The 13,094-nt window shown below is 49.8% G+C and overlaps 1 protein-coding gene across 1 annotated transcript in view; it reads right to left on the reverse strand.

Annotated features, from left to right (window-relative positions):
• The window catches only part of NTNG1 (netrin G1), a 248,577-nt gene extending 248,300 nt beyond the window's left edge, over positions 1–277 (reverse strand). Inside the window, exon 1 of the mRNA XM_080649321.1 lies at positions 143–277. The gene's annotated coding sequence lies outside the window, so the exon portion shown is untranslated. The remainder of the gene's footprint in view (positions 1–142) is intronic.
• Between the last annotated feature and the right edge of the window lie 12,817 nt (positions 278–13,094).

Below are 13,094 nucleotides of genomic sequence, written 5' to 3' on the forward strand. Positions count from 1 at the left end.
GGGTGGTTGCGGGGGGGGGGGGGGGGCGCCGGGGAGCAGCCGCGAGCCCAGGGAAGCCGCAGCCCTCGGAGGGGTGGCCTGCACGCTTCACTTAGAAGCGGATCTCCGTCTGCAACTGGCAGCAAGTGGAAGGATTGCAAACCTTATACTCCCCAGACCCGCGCTCCGAGCGGTCCTAACTCCCTCGCGCTCGCTCGCTGCTGCTGCTGCGGCGGTGGCGGCTGCTGTGGCTACGGGGCCGCCACTCCAGAACCTCAGGCTGCAGAGGCTGGGGACCACCTGCCCCCCCTGCCCCCGCCCCGCGATTGTCTTCCAGAGCGCGGTTTCCTGGGACTCCTGTGTGCCTGTCACTTCCGCCCCGGTTTCCCCTCCAAGCCTGGCCTGCGCGCATCCCCAGCCCCTAGCAGAGATGGCAACTGTGTTTCAACCAGCAATTCCCCAGCCCCGCCAGCTGCCCTGCAGCGCGCGCCTAGAACCTCCTCACTTAGAAATTCATGCTCCTTGGGAGAAGTTGAAGTTTAAGAGAGAGGGGTGCATTTCAGGCCTCGTTGCCTTTCCCAAGATGCAGGACAAATACCCCCAAGACTTTATTCACACCAGCTGGGGGCGGGGGGGGGGGGCGGGCTCGGACCTACCTGGGATCACTCTTAGCTAAACACTAATGCCAGCAACAACATCATCAAGACTTAGAGAGGGAGAGACTGCGATTAGAAATGAGACGATTGCCCTAGAGAACGCATGGGTCTCAGACCTCCGTATGCATCTCAAAACCCCAAAGAAAGCGGCGTTCATACAATTTCTACTGCACGGACAGTGAGCAGGAGGGGAATTGGGCAGGGAGAGGGAGAACACCAAGGCCCGCATGGCCTGTGGGTTGGACAAGCCCTGTGTCCCTGTGGGCCGGGGATCTGGGGAACACATTGTGGAGGAAGCTGTTCTGCGTGTTAGTGGTGCTTAGACCCAGTGGGGACGCCCAAGGCGCAACGGAGGGTCACCAGGGGCAACCAAGCGTGAACACCTGGGCACTGATTTGGGGCCCCATAAAGGAACCCAGGTAAGAGCAGAGGCAGCGTTTTTGCTGCGGTGACTGGGGAGGGGGGGGGAGGTAATAACAGAAGGTGCCTGGGGGAGAAGGTCTGAGCCTATAGCCAGCCCCTCCCCGCCCCCCTTGGCCCTGAGCAGCCAGGGAGGAGGCAGAGATTCTGGGCACCTGGGTCTGAGAGGTCCAACATCTGAGAGGCCCAGTGAGTCCTCCCTCCCTTGTCTGACCCCCCAGGGCAGGAAGCTGGGATTCCCCTGCTTCTCCCCCCACACCCCGCCCCCACCTCTGTGCTTAAGGACCCACAGCGCACAGTTCCTTGCAGGGCTGCAACCAGAAGGCATCCTTTGCCATGGGCATTCCTGGCTCCTCACCTGGTCCCCACCCACGCTCCTCTAGGGTGGAAATACACTGATTGGATGGAGGTGTCACTCACCCCTCCCTTACAGCTTCTCTTCCGCAGCCAGTCCGTTCTGGGGAGCCAATAGGACTCGAGAAGCAAGGGCCACGTGGCCCCCTCACTTCCCATTGGCCCCTGGCCTGACGCACAGAGCACTCCTGCACAGCTGCTACCCAGCCCTCAGCCTCACCCCTCCCTCCTGCCCTTGTCCCTCAAGGCAAGAAAACCCCTTCTGAGTTTTCATTCTCAGCTTTACCTAATCTTGTTCGATTCTCCTCCAGTGAAAAAAGCAAAGAAAAGAAACGGATGTGAGGTCAGGAGACTCCCTTCTGGGACACACCAAGGTCCTGGTGATACTGGTTCCTGACCTGGAGAGATGTCCCTTTCTTCTGCCAGAATCTCGGCCTGCCCCTTCCCCTCCTCCTGCACGAAACGGGGGCCTCCTTCCAGGGCCCCTCGTTGGGATCCGGGGGCAGACACGGGCCCACAGGCGTCTGACCTGTGAACGGGGTCCCTCTCCAGTTGGGTAATTTATCACGTCTGCTCTGCTATTTTCACAGACTCTACAAATCACCAACGAAACGTGTGGATCTCAACTCTGGGCAGGAGATCAGAATCCCCAGAAGAAAATTCTCAACATTAACTCCCCTTTCCCCTCCGAGCCTGAGCCCTCCACCAGGGAGGATGCGGGGAAGGACTTTGGGTGGAGCCAACATTCTCCCTTAAACCGAGGCCCTGTGGACTCAGATTCACATACTAAATAGGCTTTCTGCAGTTGACTTTTGCACTTTTGCCTCTATCGTCCACACCCATCGGGAATTTACTGTGGATATTTTCTGGGCATCAGGGAAAATCATGTAGGACAAACTTACTTTTCCTATCATCATTTGCTTTGTCCATCTTCCTTTGGAAAGGAAATCTACTAGAGACAAAAACGATTTGTCCGTTTTTATTTAACCTTCCCACTCTACTTTCCCCTCTCCCCTTTCAGAGGAGAACTGCTTGACCTTTGGCTGCAGAGCTCTGGCTGGTTTCCATGCCGTCCTCATTCTTCTTCCACTTAGATGCTCATTTATTTGTAATCCTGTTAGGTCTCTAACTGTTGTTCATTTTTCTGAGTTATTAGCTGCTTAAAAAACCTTCTTTGTAGAGATTTGGCAAGTGCTTGTAACATCAATCTGCCAAACCGGTAGTGGCGGCGTACTTGCAATATAGCTGGTCCAAAAAGATACGGGCCTTCTTGTAAAGACTGTAAGGGGCTTGATGTAAAGCAGTCAGAAGATCAATGCTCATTGCAGGTGTGAGTAATTTTTCTCCATTCCCAGGATTCGGGTATGGCCTCCTTGGTAACAGGAACCAACGCCCACTATGTTAAATGAAGACCCAGATTCTGAAATACCCAAGTCAGGGACAAGTTCTCTGTGGCCAATTATATACAATGTGATAGGTGCTTCTTCTACCCGCTGCCTGTACCCAGTAGGGACATCCTTGCAGGCAGTTGTTAAACTTTTAGCTTGCTCTTGGCTCCAGTCTGTGCTTGGGGACATGTTTTATCACAGCGCCACTAGTGGCACAGTTTTGACAGGTTTTTGAAGTCCTTCCCTAACAGGATTTTTTAATGCTTAAATATTTTGACACTTAAACCTCTTACAAGCCCTAAGTCTCTGGTCTGGGCTCCATCCCTGGACTACCAAGTACTCTTACCTTGACATTTTAAATTTAGGCAAGTATCAAGCATGCCCAAGTGAGGTGTATCCACAACCTCATTTAGTTCTTCCGGGGGCTAATAGCAGATCAAAGGACATATTGTTGAATAGAAGAACATCCACACATTGACTGTTACTGATTCTAGAACATGAAGGATAGCAGATGGTCTAAGCCACTGATAGCTGATGACGGATGAAGGCAACATGACTATTAGCACCCATATATGCACTGTGTAAAATAGTCTGAACATAATAGAATTGACTGCTTGGTTAAAATAATATATTTAAAAAGCAGAAATGTGGGTTTGTGTTTTATTTTAGGAGAATGCACGCTAACCTCAAAGATAACCTTGTTTAGTCAAATCGCTCATGTCTCTACTATTCCAACTTTAAGACCTAGAAGTGTTTGCGAGAGGGTAGGTTTTTTTTTTTCTTTTTTGTTTATCCTATCTCACCCAGAAGAAATCACTTTTTAATTTTGATGCTTCTAGAACGTAATGCTTTTATTTTTAGATATCTTTATCCAACCAGTGAAATTTGTCACAATTATGACACCCTGGGCTTTTTCTCTATAACCTATTTTAGTTTTTTAGACTCAACACCACAAAATCAATTCAGTAAGCTCCTACAGACTTATATTTTGTGGTGCTTAGTCCGTCTAAGATCATTAACGTCCTCCTTGGGAAAATAAAGCAGAGACCTACAATTGAGCCAGTATCAGTCTTCACAAAGCAACAGCCGTGTAGATCTCCACGTGTAATTTTCATATTTTCAGCTCCTCTCCAACAACAAGATCAGCAGCCTTTTCAGACTGAGAAGGGAAAACATATGAATGGAGACTGAGTAATACCCCTTGCCTGATTTTTAAATCTTTTCATCAATTCCATCCCAATGGTTCTTTGACTCAAGTAATGATGGACCCCACACGATCTGCCGGGATCTGTCCGAGGTGCTGGAGGCAATGCAAACACCAGAGTCAGAAAGAGCACAAGCAGGCTGGGAGAATAGAGTCGAAATGACTGTCATGTGCCTTTTTAACGTTGTACTAGAGATTGCTTAAGGCAAATGCAGTCACCATGGTCAAGCTGCAGACTCCTTTTTGTGCCCACGAGGAGGCCAAAAGGCACAAACTCAGATGATGGCACAGGGCTGCAAAGATCTCCATCAGCCATTGGTCCAAACTACAGTGGAGGGCAGCCTCTGCCACAGGTCCTCATACTGTGTGATCAATGCGGGCAGAATGCAGCAATGCGGAGCTGAGACCCGGTGAACCACGTCAATGGCAACATCTGCGATGAAAGCTAACCCAATAATAGCACCGTAGCAGATAGAGAAGGACAATCTAAGACCACCACGGTGCCATTGGTGTGACGTGTCCTCTACCCAGGTGTTTCTCTCTGCTTTTCTGGACTTCCTGCTTCCGGGTGCAGGTTGAAGTCTGCTGTTCTGACATCATTAACGTTTTCTTGGTATCTGTGTAAAGTGAGACTTAGGCAACTGACTCTCTCCTCGGCCACTTCCCTGAAACTCTATCTGCCCCCACGAGGCTGAAGGCTGAGTTTGCCACAAAGGAGCAGAGCTAGGCTGTCAGTGACCGTGTGCCACGGTGTATACATCACCAAGATGCTGCAACTGTCCTCATATTAAGAAGTAATGGAGAGACCAGGGAGCTGAGTGCTCCTTGCTCAGTTAAGGGTGGAGAGGCAGAAGCCCGGACTTCAGCAATGAAAAAATCTGAGACCATGGTATGTTTAGGCCCTTGGAATGATTTTCTGTAGGAAATCCAGTGAGATAGTAGCGTTTCAATAGCCCTGGGCTCCCAGCTAAGGCGCCTCCTCGCTGTGGGAACGTGTGTCCGTTATTGCGCTTCTCTGGCCCTTAGCTCCCTCATCGGTAAAACGAGATGACCTTAGGGTTTGATGTCAGCTGGCATTATTATTGTCCTAACAGCATCGGCTTTTGTATGCAGATTCCATGTCTATCCTTGGCTGGGAATGTGCTTAAAACTCCTCTGCCCATTTTAAAATTTGTGCTACCCCCATATTTCAGAAAAGATTTCAGGGCACTTACAAGAGACCGTGATATGAACCAATGGCACCCCAATACATTTAATTAAAAAAAGAGAACATAAATATGACCCCCCCCCCAAAAAAAAAAGCAGCAGAAACAAAGCACAACAAGAAATAAGGCTGAAAACACTTTTCATAACGGCCATGCACCACAGTTCCCCCGAAGCGGCCCAGCAGACAATAAACAAAGAACAAATCTCCTCATTTAATTACAGTCTCTCCGAGATTCTGTATCAGCCAGGTATATGGAAAACGTATAGCTGCTCTTTGTAATAAGACCAGCCACGTGTTTTTCCTGTGAGTCCTCACAAAAGAATGCGATGTGATGAAATAACTTTTTTTTTTTTACAGCCTTCTTGCCAAAGATATGAATAAACAGGGGGGAAAAAATGTTTCCGAAGAAAGGCAGTTGAATTGGAGACTTCAACTGATTATCTTGAGCACCTCTGGGAAAGGCATGGATGCACATGAAATAATATTTGTTTTACGAAAGAAGAATCTCATTTTCTCACTTCGGATGTCACATAAGTGCATGTTTACAAACTCTACAAATGACATCTCTGTCCCTTGTTCCAGAGTCAGATACGAAATCGAAGCCAGGGGATCTTGGAAGACGGTCCTAGTTTTGTCGTACAACTTGGTAAGAATTCTAAAGAATAAGAGACTGGCCCTGGCCGGTGTTGCTCAGGGGTTAGAGCACCAGCCCGTGCACCCAATGGTTGTGGGCTTGATTCCCAGTCAAGGGCTCTTACCTGGGTTGCAAGTTTTATTGTGTTTTTTTTTTTTTCCCAAGCATATTTTTATTGATTTCAGAGAGGAAGGGAGAGGGAGAGAGAGAGATAGAAACATCAATGATGAGAGAGAATCATTGATTGGCTGCATCCTGCACACCCCCCACTGGGGATCTAGCCCGCAACTGGGGCATGTCCCCTGACTAGGAATCGAGCCCTCGCCTCCTGGTACATAGGCTGATGACCAACCCCTGAGCCACGCTGGCTGGGCCTAGGTTGTAGGTTTGATCCCTGGCCCTGGTGTGGCACATGCGGGAGGCAACCAATCGATGTGTCTCTCTTACATCGATGTTTCGCTCTCTCTCCCTTCCTCCATCCCTTCCACTCTCTGAAAATCAATGGGAAAAATAAATACCCTCCCAGGAGGATTAGCAACAAAGAGAATAAGAGACTGGAACATTCTGCCTGGTGCGGGGAAGCCTCTGAGCCTGAGTACTGGGGCCCTTGGAGCCAGGACATCACCGCCAAAGGTCACTCTGGGAGGCTTCTCTGTCCCCTGGTCCCGTTTTTCCAAACCTGTGAAACGTGGGGTTGTGTGAAATATTAAGTTCTCTCCTTGGATCAGCCTGAGAGGAACAACACGTGAACACTTCAGGGTAATCAGAAACAATACCAGTAGCTGTGGCGCTCTGCAAGCAGCCCAAGCATAAAAATCCCAATGGAAGACCCACCCACCAGCTCTTCACAGTTGTTTTGGGATAGAAAAAGAAAAAAAAAATCCAATGGAATTAGAGTATGCATTTGAGGGGATGCCCATGACACAGTAATCATGATTTGTGTTTGCCTGACTCCTATGTCTTTTTAAAAAAAATTTTTTTTTTTATTGATTTCAGAGAGGAAGGGAGAGTGAGAGAGAAACACCAATGATGAGAGAGAACCATTGACCAGCTGCCTCCTGCACGCCCCCTGCTGGGGATCGAGCCCACTATCTGGGCACATGCCCTTGACTGGAATCTAACCCGGGACCCTTCAGTTGGCAGACCGATGCTCTATCCACTGAGCCAAACGGGCTAGGGCTCTCATCTCTTAATTATGGCTTGTGTGGCCCTAACCGGTTTGGCTCAGTGGATAGAGCGTCGGCCTGCAGACTCAAGGGTCCCAGGTTCGATTCTGGTCAAGGGCATGTACCTTGGTTGCGGGCACATCCCCAGTGGGGAGTGTGCAGGGGGCAGCTGATCGATGTTTCTCTCATCGATGTTTCTAACTCTCTATCCCTCTCCCTTCCTCTCTGTAAAAAATCAATAAAATATACTAAAAAAAAAGAAAAATTATGGCTTGTGTCAGATTTCTGTGAAAATCTCGACGCCCTGACCGTAATGAGCCTTGTGTGCGTACGAACTCCGAGAACCACCTGGAATACGTAAGGTAATAGTGAAAGAACACATGGGACATTCTCATGGCCCTGGTTTCAAGTGGGGGCACAAAAACTCATAATGCATAGGACACAGCTCTGTGTGCCCTCCCCCCCCTCCCCGGGAAAGAGCGTTATTCAGACGGCCCTCTGGCCAACGGTCACCAGCGTGTATTATGTGGAACAATGTATGGCGTGGAGCTCTTCGGCCTCCGACAGCTAACCGGGACTTAGGACTTGCGGTGTTATGGCAAACCAGTAAAGGGCAGCCACCGCCCAGGGCTGGGCAACACGGACCAATAACGCCTAATTGTTATTTCCTGTTGTGACTGAAAATGATCGGCTTTGTTAGATGTAAAGGTATTGGCCGCAAATTAATGATATTTTGCTCGTAGTTCCGACTGGCTACCTTTAAATAATAGAATCTCAACACAATCCCAGAATTTATAATTAACGTGACCATTTGTCATGTCAGAATCATCTGATTCTCATGGAACCTCTAGAGAAGCGGACATCAAAGTTTTTTTCTGCAGCTGTTCTGAGAACACCTAAGTGAAATATTTTCTCACTCTCTAGTCTGCCATCCCCAAATACATGATTGAATAGCAGAAACACCCAAGGGTCTCACTGATCTGAAATTGAAAGGAAAAGAGTAATCACATCCAATGGAACACCCATGGATAGAGTTCTAAATTCAATACGTCCTTTTTTTAAAATACAGTTTTCTTGATGTCAGAGAGAGGAAGGGAGAGGAAGAGAGAGATAGAAACATCAATGATGAGAGAGAACCATTGATCAGCTGCGATCAAGCCCGCAATCCCGGGCATGTGCCCTGACCGGGAATTGAAACGTGACCTGGTTCATAGACCAATGCTCAACCACGGAGCCACGTCAACTGGGCTAAATTCAATATATTCTTTTTCAGATATCAGTGCAGTTCATGACTTGAACTCACATTCTTTTGCCATTGATTAATGTGTACGCGGGGAGGAAGAGGGGGAGGGCGGGGAATCCTTGCAACAAATCCTACACCTGGCCAGAGCTTTCTGATTAAATTGTCAGCACAATATGTTGGAAGGTGGGGGGAGGGGGTACCCTAAGTGATTAAAATGAGTCAGGAGAAGCAAAGGAGGAGGAGGCGACAGCCCCATACTCGGAGCCTCATCTCACTTTAATTTTCTATCACTGGTTACGAGCTTAATGGAAGGATTCTTGATGGCTTACAATCTTTCAGGATGGCCATTAGTGATATGTCCGGATTTGGGGCTTTTGTATAGGGGACGTCATAGCCCTTGGGTGCAGAGTGCTTGGATGTGACTCTGACTCTTGCATGACCTTGACAAGTGACTTCGTCCTCTCTGGGACTCAGTCTTTCTAATGGATAAAATGGGATAATACACAACTCATACATACAGTCCCTGAAAGGATGAAGTTAAATAGTCTCTGCTGGTAATAATGTTGGTGGTTTTTTTTTTTTAAACAGAAATATATCAGACAAATCAATTAGAGAATAAATTATATGATGTTTCTTGCTTTGGATTGTTTGAAGACATTTGAAACGTGATATTTACACTTATAATGGAACATTTATATAGTATAATAAGACACTATATAAACCTTCAATATTGACTAATGCAAAGTAAGTGTTGCAGGTACTTATCAATGATATCAAAATGAAAATTTGTCATGAGTACCTGTTTTCTTCTTAGAAAGCATCATGTCATATATATATATATATATTTAATGACAATCTGACTTATTGGGGAATCTTTACAACTCATTGGGTGGATCCAAGGCAAAGGGCGCAGCTCACTTGCAAGGGCCCACGAGAGGCGCCTTCTCTCTGCTCTGGGTCTGCCTGGCCGTGGCCCATTTCTCTTTTCCGTGGGCGTGTCTGGGGTAGGTCCCCTCACATTTGGAAAGTGCACATGACCTGAAACAGTTCTGACAGAGCAGTTTCACCGGCCCCGCAGCTCCGCACCATCACAGCCGGTCGGGCCTCTGAGGGAGCTGCCCATCAATCAGCTCGCCTGCCTCTCCGTCCCAGCAATGACCAGTGAGAACCTCTCCCAGCCCCGTGTCAAGGGTGTAAAACTCCCAGGAAACCTTAAAAGGAAGGAGCCTTCCTACTCCCCCCTTTTCTCCTTCCTCCTGGAAGGTAGACGTGAAGGCCAGAGCTGCAATAACCACCTTGAGCCGTGTGTGACAGGGGCGCCAGGTGTGCAGGATGTGGAGCAAAAGATAAAGCATTGCTGTGCTGAGAGGGTGAGGGGTTCTTTGGGGTCTTCTTAGCCAAAACACCCCTTAACAATGGCTTCTAGGACATCAGCACAACTGCGTGACTCATGGCCCAGCAGAACCGCCCTGCATACCCAAGCTACCCTAATGGTAGTTCAGCTCTTGTAGTAAAATTATATGTGAAAAATAACTCAGAGGGCAGGTGGGGAGGTTAGGGGGGTGGGAGGTAATCAACCAAACACCTTGTATGCATATCCAGTGGTCGGCAAACTCATTAGTCAACAGAGCCAAACAGCAACAGTACAACGATTGAGATTTCTTTTGAGAGCCACATTTTTTCAACTTAAACTTCTTCTAACGCCACTTCTTCAAAATAGACTTGCCCAGGATGTGGTATTTTGTGGAAGAGCCACACTCAAGGGGCCAAAGAGCCGCAGTTTGCCGACCACTGGGCCATAACCCATGGACACAGACAATAGGGTGGTGAAGGCCTGAAGTGGGGGCGGGGTTGTGCTGGAGGGGGTCGATGCGGGGGAGGGAGATCTGTGTAATACTTTCAACAATAAAGATTAAAAAAAAACAACTTGTTGAAAATTTTTAGATTGTTCCTATTGTTTCAATCTTCTAGCTTGGAATCATTGAATCGGCTCTTTTTCTTTCCAAAGGCTTTTAAAAATCCTGAGTTTCTCGCTGTTTTAGTTACTTATTTAGTTCCACAGGGGAAAGAATGAAGGGAAACCAATGTTATACCTTTTCATAGCGAACTTATTCTAGACTCTCTGACCAGTGCCTTTTTTGTTTTTGTTTTTGTTTTGTGTGTGTTTAAAAAAATATTTTTTATTGATTTCAGAGAGGAAGGGAGAGGGAGAGGGAGGTAGAAACATCAATGATAAGAGAGAATCACTGACCGGCTGCCTCCTGCATGCCCCACACTGGGGCTGGAGCAGACAACCCAGGCATGTGCCCCAACCGAGAATCAAACCCTGACCTCCTGGGTCATAGGTCAACGCTCAACCACTGAGCCACGCCGGCCAGGCTGACCAGTGGGGTTTTAAAAACCGACCAGAAAACCTGTTTTCCTATGAAACGTAATTAGCACAGGCTCCCTCACCTGCCGGCTTGCATGTGGTCCTTCCCTCCTGCTGAGCGGGGTGCCCACGGACGGGTGATGGGGTCCAGTCTGAGCAGCTCGACTTCGAATAGCGGCCAGTCTCACTGGTTTACGATCCGATTCCCATTACCCAGTGGTCAGCAAACTCATTAGTCCACAGAGCCGAATATCAACAGGACAACGACTGAAATTTCTTTTGAGAGCCACATTTCTTAAACTTCTTCTAACGCCACTTCTTCAAAATAGACTCGGCCAGGCCGTGGTATTTTGTGGAAGAGCCACCCTCAAGGGACCAAAGAGCCGCATGTGGCTCGCGTGCCGCAGTTTGCCAACCACTGCTATAACCCAACTGCTCCTACCTGAAGCCTCATGGGAGCAGGTGTAGCCAATGTGTGCTGGACTGAAGCATTCTGGGAGGGCGTGAGTGGGTGGAGCCAGCTGCCGCTGGAGCCCTGCCCTTGACACTGGCCGCCCCCTCTCCTCCGGTCATTTCCTTGCCGGTGTGTAGGTGGGGGGAGGAGCGCCTATTTCCCAGTCTGTTTGGAAGCGGCCCTCATTCCTGTTCAGGGGTCCTCAAACTTATTTTTATTATTAAATATATTTTATTGATTTTTTACAGAGAGGAAGGGATAGGGATAGAGAGTTAGAAACATCGATGAGAGAGAAACATCCGATCAGCTGCCTCCTGCACACCTCCCACTGGGGATGTGCCCGCAACCAAGGTACATGCCCTTGACCGGAATCGAACCCGGGACCCTTCAGTCCGCAGGCTCTATCCACTGAGCCAAACCGGTTTTGGCGATCCTCAAACTTTTTAACCAGGGGGCCAGTTCACTGTCCCTCAGACCGTTGGAGGGCCGGACTATAGTTTAAAAAAAAACTATGAACAAATTCCTATGCGCACTGTGGGCCCGGGACGGGTCGGCTGCTAAGCAGGACAGGCAGCGGCACCCGGCGGGCCGGATCCATGTCCTCGGCGGGCCGCATGTGGCCCGCGGGCCGTAGTTTGAGAACCCCCGCGACAAGACAGAGATGGAGTGAGTGCGTGTAACCGGGGGGAGGGAGTAAAGAGTTGGGACCTCTTTTGCTTGTGTGGGTATCCCTTCTCAATGGGCTGCTACTTAGAATCTAAACGCTCTGATCGTTTTAGTGTTCCAAATGCCGACCCCACGGCAGGACACAGTTGAGACCATCCAGCATCCACTCTGTGCAGAAAGGACAAGAAGATGCACCAAGGACCAGACGCCCACAGGGACGCAGGTGGAGCGTGACGTGACGGCGGCAGGAGGCGGGGCGCCCAGGATGCTGGGGAAAAGCCTCCCCCACCAGCTTCCCGCCACTTCATCGTCCCGGGTGGACCGCAGCCGGCACAGCCACAGCCACCACGCAGCTTCTTCATGTGTCGCCACACAGTTTGTTTAAAGATGTGAGTCTCACCCGGAGCTAAGAAAAATGTCTTTTCAGCCCACCGGGGTGCTCAGTGGCTGAGCATCGACCTATGAACCAGGAGGTCAGGGTTCGATTCCCGGTCAGGGCACAGGCCGGGAGTGTGGGCTCCATCCCCAGTGGGGGGCGTGCAGGAGGCAGCCGATCCGTGATTCTCTCTCCTCATGGATGTTTCTCTCTCGCTCACCCTCTCCCTTCCTCTCTGAAATCAATAAAAATATATTTGAAAAAACGTTTTTTTCTTGCTTTCTTCGGTATCACAATGCTTTCTTCCTTTTCCCTCCTGAGGAGCAAGGCCGGTTTCCGGAGCTCCGGCAGGGCTGTGCGGACATGGGCTAGGATGCCCTTCGGGGGGCCAGTTCCCTTTTATGTGGAGTGGGTGCCTCTGCCTTAGACCTGACCAGAAGCCCCCTCCGGGGCGCCAGGGAATGCTGCCTTCGGCCGGGAGTCATAGTTCTGCCCTTTGATCCTGTGCACCCACTGCGGGGGCCACTCTGGCCTCCCCTTGTGCCATGGCCCAGCCTGTGCGTGCGGGAACGCACCGGCCTTTGCATGCCGCCAGCCTTTGCATGCCGCCAGCCTTTGCATGCCGCCAGCCTTTGCATGCCGCTGTGTTCCTGGCCCGGTGATGCTGCAGGCGCTGGGCGCCAAGGGCATTTGAGAGAGACAGTGCGTGGTCCCCATGGCTCGGTAAGCAGGAGCGCCCGTGGGGGCGGGCGTTCAGGTGAGGTGACCGGTGTGCTGGGGGCGGGGGGGGGGGGGTGTTACAGCTTCCTGGCAGCTGCTCTGTGAACCTGTAGCCTGGCCCTTGGCACCGTAGCTCCATTAACAGGGCCATTTCCCACATGTTCTCGCTGACTCCCTTTATGGGCCTTTTATTTATTTATTTTTGCAGATGGGAACGTCACCGTTCCGAGGCTGCACTCCAGGGGCGGTGTATGGG

The sequence above is a fragment of the Plecotus auritus genome (assembly GCF_963455305.1).
Source record: "Plecotus auritus genome assembly, chromosome: 12".
Classification (NCBI taxonomy): Eukaryota; Metazoa; Chordata; class Mammalia; order Chiroptera; family Vespertilionidae; genus Plecotus; species Plecotus auritus.